Genomic DNA, 9,262 nt, shown 5'->3' on the forward strand with positions numbered 1-9,262 from the left:
CTAGTAGCAGATGCACCAGCCCAAATATGACAGCAATACTCCATACATGGGCGAATGGTTGCCTTATAGAGGTACGGGATACTTTCGGGTGTTAATAGTTTTCTAGCACGGTAGAGAGAGAGAGAGAGAGCCTACCTTCCTCGCAGCGGCCCTGGCAATGCCCTCGATGTAATTGTTCCAACTCATGTTTCCTGTGAACGTTAGGGCAAGGAGCTTGAAAGATGTACTCTCAGATAAAGAGTCGTTGGCCATTGCTATAGGTGGTAGAAAAGGTGTCTTGTAATTATTGAATGAAACTAGTTTAGTCTTGGCAGCATAGAATGTGACCATCCATTTTTGTCCCCATTCCACTACAGATTGGAGCTCATCTTCTAGTGTTTCTGCCATTTCTTTAGATATGTGTTCATTTGTTTTCCTGCCGTGTCTGTTATAGTGTGGTGTCATCAGCATATATACCCATCTCAGAGGAAATTTTGTCGGGGAGGTCATTTATGAATATCAGGAACAGTAGAGGCCCAAGGATAGATCCCTGTGGCACTCCCGCATTTATATCATATTGTTTATATGTACGACCGTCGAGGACATTCTGGATTTTTCTCTTATCTAAGAAGGATTTAATTATGTTAAGTATTCTACCAGTGATACCGTATGATCTAATTTTCCTGAGGAGACCCTCATGCCATATCCTGTCAAAAGCTTTAGATATATCTAGAGCTACCGCTCTGCCCTCCCCCGCTTTGTCCAGTGAATGGTATATACGTTCAGAGATTACAGTTAGGATGTCTGCTGTGGAACGGGCTTGTCTAAATCCATATTGTTTGTCAGTCAGAAGCTTAGCATCTGTAAGGTGACGGACTAGAGCATGGTTAATTAAGTTCTGAAATATTTTGGCAAAAAGTGGGAGGATGCTAATAGGGCGATAATTTGATGGGTCAGTTCTTTCGCCAGAATTCTTGAATACTGGTACAAGAGAAGCAGTTTTCCAACAGCCCGGAAAGCAAGATTCATTAAGGCATTTGTTGTAGAGTTTGAAGAGAACTGGAGCTACTTCAGCTGAGCACTTTTTTAATAGCACAGCCGGGATGAGATCGGGTCCACATGCTTTTGAAGTGTCAAGGTTTTTTATGATAGCATGTACTTGAGCAGGGGTGATTTGTAGATCGTCTAGCGTGGCGTCTGTCCGCATAGGAAATTCAGGTAGGGGGTGGTTGGAAGGGTCCAGTGTGGAGTTAGAGGCAAATCGACTGGCAAGCATGTTAGCCTTTTCGGTTGCTGAGCAAACAACCTCGTGATTGTTGGTTAGTGGGGGAATTGTTGATTGCCCATTATTTACTATACTGTTGTAGATTTTCCAGAAGTCACGAGTTCCTAGTTTTTGTGCTTATATATATATATATATATATATATATATATATATATATATACATATATATATATATATATATGATGCATACTCTAATCGATTTCGACGTATGGGGTCCGCCACAATAAGTAAGTTGTTCGGAAATCCACATAGATGATGTTTGTTTGTAGTGGTGAAGGCTTTGTGTAGAACCAACCATCGTTTTGGAACAACTGATAATCTCAGGTTTTACACCAGCCTTTTTCTTCTCCTAGGAATATTGAGGATGCATCTCTCCTAGTGGATTAATTGCCCCCCCCCCCCCCGATACTAACCTGGAGATTTCTATGTTCTAGCGCAGATCACACACATACACACACATACTCACATAAGACACACACGCATACACACATTACCCCCACACAAACCAACACACACACAAACCAACACACACACAAACAAACACACACACACAAACACAAACACACAGGAACACGCACACACGCACGTACACACAAACACACACACACGCACACACACACCTGTAGCCTTCAAATCTAATGCACACAAGTCCCTGTCAAGTTGTTCTTATAAACAATCAAATTCCACCCAATGCATATTTAAAAAAAAAAAAATTTTTATTCAATCTTCACCCCAAACAAGGCAAGTGCCACTTTGAAGTAGGGGGCTACTATCGGGGACATAATTTGCGGGGGAATTATGAAGGGGGATGTGTAGAAATATGTTTGTTCACATTACACTTGAACTTCTGCCTATCAGTACAGTAGGGAAAGCAGAATTCCGGAAGGGAGTTCCAAAGACTTGCAGTTCTGTGGAAGAAACTATTGGAGTCGAAGGCTTTCTTACACCAAGAGATCTCTGCTGTAAAGGGGTGGGACTTAGTAGTTTGTCGGGTTTGTCGGGGGTAGTCACGTTGAGGAGGTACAAGTGCTTGTAGTTCGTCAGAGCATTCACCATTAAAGTATTTGTAGAACAGGCAGAGGGATGCAATATTTCGTCGATGGGACAGAGGCTGAAGCCTACATGACCATTAAGGACCTATCAGGTTGGCGACTCTCTTTTGAACCCTGTCCAGGAGTGAGAGACAAGCAGCAGATGCACTACCCAAATGTGACAGCAGTACTCCATACATGGGCGAATGGTCTGATTACTTCACTGCCACCTTGCATTCATTAACCCTTATGCTCGAGTGACCTTCGGGCCTTTATAAGAGGTTACCTCAAGTAAAGATTTATACATATAAATTTAGCTCTTATGCATGGATCATCGTATAACGATTAGATCACTGTCTGGCTGACGGAAATAGATATTTAAAAATTTTTAAAATGTTTAAATTCGACGTTATTTCACGCGGTTAATGGTAGTCGAATGGATTAGATCTTCGCTAATCGAGCCAGAGATGTCTCGTGATGCGGGGTTCGAATCGTTCGACTGGTATTAATCGTGACACCCTGCACTGAAGATTCCTGAAAGGATGAAACACTAGTGTCTGTAGGTATTTAATTATAATAGTGAAAAAAATAATGTTATATATATATATATATATATATATATATATATATATATATATATATATATATATATATATATATATAGTATTAGCCACAAAATAGTTCCTTGATTTATAGAAGCTAATTGAAATAGAATAGAAATATTTCATTATTCTATTAGACCTATTTATTTCTGAGCAAATTATCGACTATACTTCAGATGTTCGCCCAGTTAACTGTAGGATTACGACCAAGTACATGTTGGTACAAAATCCTTTTTTTCTCCCCATAAAAAATGATAACAATCCTACTAATAACAAGACTTGACACGCCCCATCAATCCACTCAGCCTTCCCTCAATTTTTCATGATCTTGCTACGATACCGGCCCCTGTTTGTTCGACCTTTAAACTTTTCAACGATGCAGTACCGCCCAATTGATGACTAGGTTACCGTCAACTAAAGAGGATACGATTTCCTAGTCATTATCTTGATAATTAGAGAATAATACACAGTTATTAGATTTATAAGTGGGCGATTTATTCGCTGACACAGTTGCTGAATTGCCACCGGCAGTGTAGTATGGACCCACCATTTTTGTAAAACGCTATTGTTACTTATAATACGCTAGCGAAAATCTATGGAAATTCCACGGCGCTGACGATATCAATCTGTATAATTTAATGTTAACAATAATATCTAATTTAAAATTGTATTTTGAAATTATAACTGCCAAGGTCAATCCCATGAAAACGATATCTGTTTTTTATTCCGTAAAAACATTTTGTTGTCAGGAAAGTAATATTTAAAGAAATAAAGTTTTGTTTCTCTCTCTCTCTTTCTCTCTCTCTCTCTCTCTCTCTCTCTCTCTCTCTCTATATATATATATATATATATATATATATATATATATATATATATATTATACAATATTTATTACGACACCATATATACATACTTCAAGGTCGTACCATTGGTTTAAATACGCCGAATCAACCAGAAGAGGTTGGAAAGAGTCTGCGTACTTTCCACCTTCTTATGGTTGATTCGGCGTAATTAAACGAATGGCACGACCTTAAAATATGTATATATAGTGTCGTAATAAATATTGTATCTTCAGCGCTCACATCCACGATCGAGCACTTTATTGGATTTTTTTCATCGCCTCCTGACACACACACACACACACACACACACACACACACACACACACACTCTCTCTCTCTCTCCCTCTCTCTCTCTCTCTCTCTCTCTCTCACTATCTATCTATATATATATATATATACTAGCAGGGGTGCCCGGCGTTGCTCGGGTGTTTGGAGGTGTATGCTGTGCAAAAAAAAGCAAAAAAAATAAAAAAATGGTTAATTTTTTAAAACTTTGACCCCTATTATGACCCCTTAAAATTTATAGTTTCGGGCTGAAATTACTTTATTAAGTTAGATCCAGGTTCAAGGAACCTATATCTAAAATTTCAAGTGTCTAGACCTAAAATTGTCGGAGGAGTTTGGTAGAGTTCTTAAAGGTCAACTCGTTGAAATTTGACCCCTTAACAGCTAAATTTCTGGCTGACACCCGTTACATCGATTTTCCCAAATCTCAGTACCCGGTATTTCAAATTTCGAATCTATTGACTAAAAATTGACAGAGTTATTGCGTAGGGAAATGTACACAGACAGACAGACACACAGATACACAGACACACAGACAGACAGACAGACAGACACGTTCACTTTTATAGATATATAGATATATATATAATAGAGAAAGGTAGTTTTCTTGAAGTATTGCCGGTACTTAGATATGAAAGAGTATAAGAAGGCTATTGCAATGCAGGGAACCGGCTGTTGTATTGACGTGACGTATGAAATAATAAAGAGATTTTATTTCAAAATGTTACGACCTTCACCATCTTGGTTACGCCAAACAGTGTTCGTTTTTTTTACCGATTTGTGATTATCTTGAAAAATAAATTGATATACAAAGTTAGATAAAATAACAAAACAATTAAGACCTTTTTTTTGTCCACACACACACACACACACACACACGCACACACACACACACACACACATATATATATATATATATATATATATATATATATATATATATATATATTCGCTATCTCTTCGCTTAAAGCTTTCTGAGTTTCTAGCTTTACTCTTTTAATATTCCTCTCCAATATCTCTCGCCCTTTCGCTGTCCTTTTCTCAATTTCCCTCTGCTGATTTGCGCCATATAATCCCTTGTAGATAATTCGTATCTTATTCGTAATTGTTATCGTGTCAATCACAGACAGCTTTAGTTGACTTCTTTTCATCTCAAAGACTCAAAGAGATGCCTTGAAGAGAAAACGGTGTGAATGGAATAATAATATGTGTAGTATACTTTTCGATGACCTCGTCCGACTCTCACCGAGTCAGAGGTTAAAATTTTCTTGAACGCTCTTTCTTGCATAGCCGAAAAATGTGCGCAACCGAACCCGCGACTGATTATCCGAGCACATCACAGTTTGTATTATGGCTTCCTTCGTCATCTTCTTGTTTGTATTTATTCCAGTGTGGTCGGTAACCAGAGTGCGAAACATTGCTCACACAATTTGCGTACATAATAAAAGCAAAATACACATATACATTTGATAAATTAAGTTAAGTGCAAGTGTGTGTCGTTAGGGCCCCGTTTTTAGTGTCTCCTCTTCTAAGCTAAGCCTCTCATTTCACAATTTCAGGATATCAACTAAGAAATAACTTTTGCTTTTGGAGAAGAGCAGGCGTTCTTGGCCTATGGGAATTGGTCGTTGGTCAATGTAGGGGAAACCCTTCATACCAGAACAATTACTACTTATTTGGAAACTGCCAGAGTGCCCTTTTTGGGGTGGAGGCTGGTCCCCCCCCCCACATTAAAAAATGATCTTGTATCTAATTTGCTTTCGTGGGGAAGCAAATAAATACCATCTGTTCTTCAGATGATATACTTCAATTTCTTGTTGTTCTCTCTCAGTGGAGGAGAAATCTTTCATGACTAAGACAATTTTTTTATTTTTGTTCCTTTTCTCCGCGTTAAAAAAAAAACGACCCTGATGTCTAACTCTGTCCCGTGCGGAAGCATCGTAAATAGGTACTCTGATTTTTAGTCACGTGCAAGCGACTCTATAAGTCACTCCGTCGGTCATTTTGTTGGTCAATCTGTCCCTAACACTTTTGTGCTTGGCCTTTTTGGTTAAGATCAAAGGTCTGTTCTTAATAGATGCTGTCCTTAGCTTTTTAAGCTTTTCTTGTCCTTTTGACCCTGTTCCGGCAAATACTGCAAGCAAAGACCATATGTGGGGGCAACCCCACATATCAGACCTTGGTCAATGTAGGGCAACCCTTCATACCAATTGGCATTATCCAGTTCCCCTACTCCCCGGGGAGTTGGTCCCCATTTCCCCTTCACTTCTCACATTCAAAATCGGCCTTGTGCCTAATTTGCTCGGTGAGGGAGCAAATACATACCTTTTTCTTGGCCTTTTGGCCAAGATCAAAGTGTAGTATCTGTTCTTATTACATGCTGTTCTTATGTTTGTAACTTTGTGATATAAAGTGGGGGATCACTTTTCTGTATTAATTAAATGTAAAATGATCACCCACTTTACAACCAGTCAGTCTCAAACCATTCAAGTCATTCTCCAGATCATTCAAGTTGTTTTTGAAGGATTCCAGTTATTTTTTAAGCATTCAAGTCATTCTTAAGGTCATTCAATTCATCCTTAAGTTCATTAAAGTCATTCTAAGTAATTTACTTTTTATTTATTTAAATCATTTAAGCCCATTTTTCGGTCATTTTAGTTTATATTTTAGAATTTCATGTCAATCCTACATTCACGCATTCATTCATTACACGAGAGCATGCGATCAATGGCTATCGGCCTTGTTCTATTAAGACCATTTACCACTGAGCTGCTGGACTCATATCTTCGAATACCCAGTTTCACGCAAATCTATTTAATCTTTGACCGAAAACCCTAAATGTTGGCATTTTATTGGTTACTCTGAGATGACTACCGGAATTACTCACATCAGCTTTTCTCCAACCCATTCTCACCATCCATCCATCCAGCCAGCCAGCCAGTATGGCCGGAGCCGAGATTGAACTCACTACACGAGTTTGTAGTGTAATTCAAATCTTGTCGGTAGTTTGATGCTCCGCCAGGGCTATCAAGGGTATTTTTTATCGTGACGTCATCATTAAATGGGGTGCCTACCACGGCTTAAGAGAGCCTCATCTACCGTCCAGGAAAGGATAGATTGTGCCAGTTTCTCAACCTGATATTTTACTTCGTGGTACATACAGCGCCTCGCCTTCACAAACGGTCACCCATCTCGTATTGGCCAGGCTAAACGTTGCTTAACATATGTTCTTTTTTTAATCCATTTTCTTCATCGCTACTAGGACACTCAGAAAGTTTACCATGAACCATCATGGCGTCACTGGTCGATCAAGCACAGTGATTTAGCCAATCGTTTATATTGCCATTCACTTTCCGACTAAATCTTTTCCGATCGGAAAGTGTCTATAGTACTCTGGTCGTTTTAAAAGTAAAAACTCCTATTTTCTTAACTCAAAAGGTTAAAGAGCTACAAAAACGGAAGTGGTGTCATTAAAACGAGCGACCTTTTGTGCTCCAGAATTTATTTTTCTGTATAGTCATCATCGTTTCGGTAAGAGTCCGCGGCGTAGTGGATAAAGTATTTGGTACAATCCAGTTGTAAATTACACTTTACTGCAGGTTGAAAATTGAATCCTCAGTGCGGGCGACACTAAAAATGCGATTTCGATGGCTGATAGAACGAGAGCGTGCTACTCCCATGGATTAAATAAAAGGTTTAAAATTCCGCGCAGATTTTCGTGTTCAACAGAAAGATTCCTGAGCTCGACAAGATATATCAGAAGAAGTTCAGATATTACATCGACCGAAACACTGTGCGAAAACCATTCAATATGAGAATAGTAGTCCGAAGAAATAATACAAATTATGCAAATTGAGGAAATGACCCTTCAAACGCCACCATGGCAGCAAGCCTGACGTACAGAGCTTCTCGCAGAGGTACGAGGACGTGCGTAAAAATGGGATCTTATTTGCATGCAGAAAATGCCACAGACATTATTAGCCTTTACCAATCGCGTCCTGTTAATGCCACGCAACATTTTCGACATTCTTGTGTCCCAAACCTGATGACCTTTGACATTGCCCAAGCTGACCTCTGTTATCTAACTCTTCTAATTTGGGAGCGTCGGATAATTTTGACTAATCATGTGATTGTGTGAGGAAAGAAGGGAGAGAATCAACTTTGTTTTTGCATCAAATGTAATAATGAAATGCGGTTGTCGTTATCTTTTCAACGTTTCCACTCTAGATTTGACTGTTACTGGGGGTCAAGTGACATCAAGCACATATATTATAGTTCTCTTAGTTCATCTATTTGTCTGTCCGTTCCACGTTTTCCTGGAAACTACTTTAGCCGATCTGACTGTAATTTTGTATGCTCTTTTGTTGTAATAAGGTCCAGGTATCTAGGCATGTTGGTATCCATTTGATGCACAGTTAGGGATTAATAAGGATTAAAAGGAATTAGTATAGAAGCTCTACGTTTTCTCGGAAACAGCCAGGCCGATCTGGCTGTAATTTAGTATGGATCCTTGTTATCATAAGGTGCAGCGGATTAAGTATTATGTTATCTGTTCAATGCCCAGTTAGAGATTAATAGGGGTTAGTATCTAAGTTCGACTTTTTGTCGAAAAAAACATTCGACCGATCTGCTTTAAATTTTGTATGGATCGTTATAATGATAAGGTGTAGCGAACTAAGTATTATGGTATCCGTTTGAAGTATAGTTAGGAGTTAATAGGGATTAGTATTTCATGAAAAATGTATCCAAACTTACCATAGTTAGGAATCAGTTTATCATGAAGTACTCTTAGGCTAAAAATTCTAGTGTTTAGTAATATGTTATTTTTACTTGAGAGTCGCCACTTATCAAGGCCCGAAAACCACTCGAGGATAAGGGTTAATGAACGTACGGTGGTAGTGTAGTAATCGCTAAAGTTGTAAATTGGGTAGAATTTGACTATTTATGGGGACGGCTCAAGAAGATTACTCGCGAAAATATAAGCACAGCGTATTACATATTGTTGGAAATAATTTACAATATAAAACTCATTATCAATTGATATGCAGTTTTCATGAGTTTTTTTTTTCTCTTGACCGACAGACTGAAATTATTGATGCGAGGGTACGGTAAAAATATGATAGGTCTTGACTAGCTCAAATCAAATTATTATTCTGTATACTTGTCGTCAAGTCTAATGTGAACAAATACTTGGAATGAACAACTCTAACAAGTAATCAAATATCGTTTATTCTGTTT

At 38.5% G+C, this 9,262-nt stretch overlaps 1 pseudogene; it reads left to right on the forward strand.

The window, feature by feature from the left end:
- Positions 1–6,347: 6,347 nt before the first annotated feature.
- Positions 6,348–6,485, forward strand: LOC145263978 (U2 spliceosomal RNA; annotated as a pseudogene).
- Positions 6,486–9,262: the final 2,777 nt, after the last annotated feature.

Source organism: Euprymna scolopes, chromosome 39 (assembly GCF_053919585.1).
Source record: "Euprymna scolopes isolate OS-2025 chromosome 39, ASM5391958v1, whole genome shotgun sequence".
Taxonomy (NCBI): domain Eukaryota; kingdom Metazoa; phylum Mollusca; class Cephalopoda; order Sepiida; family Sepiolidae; genus Euprymna; species Euprymna scolopes.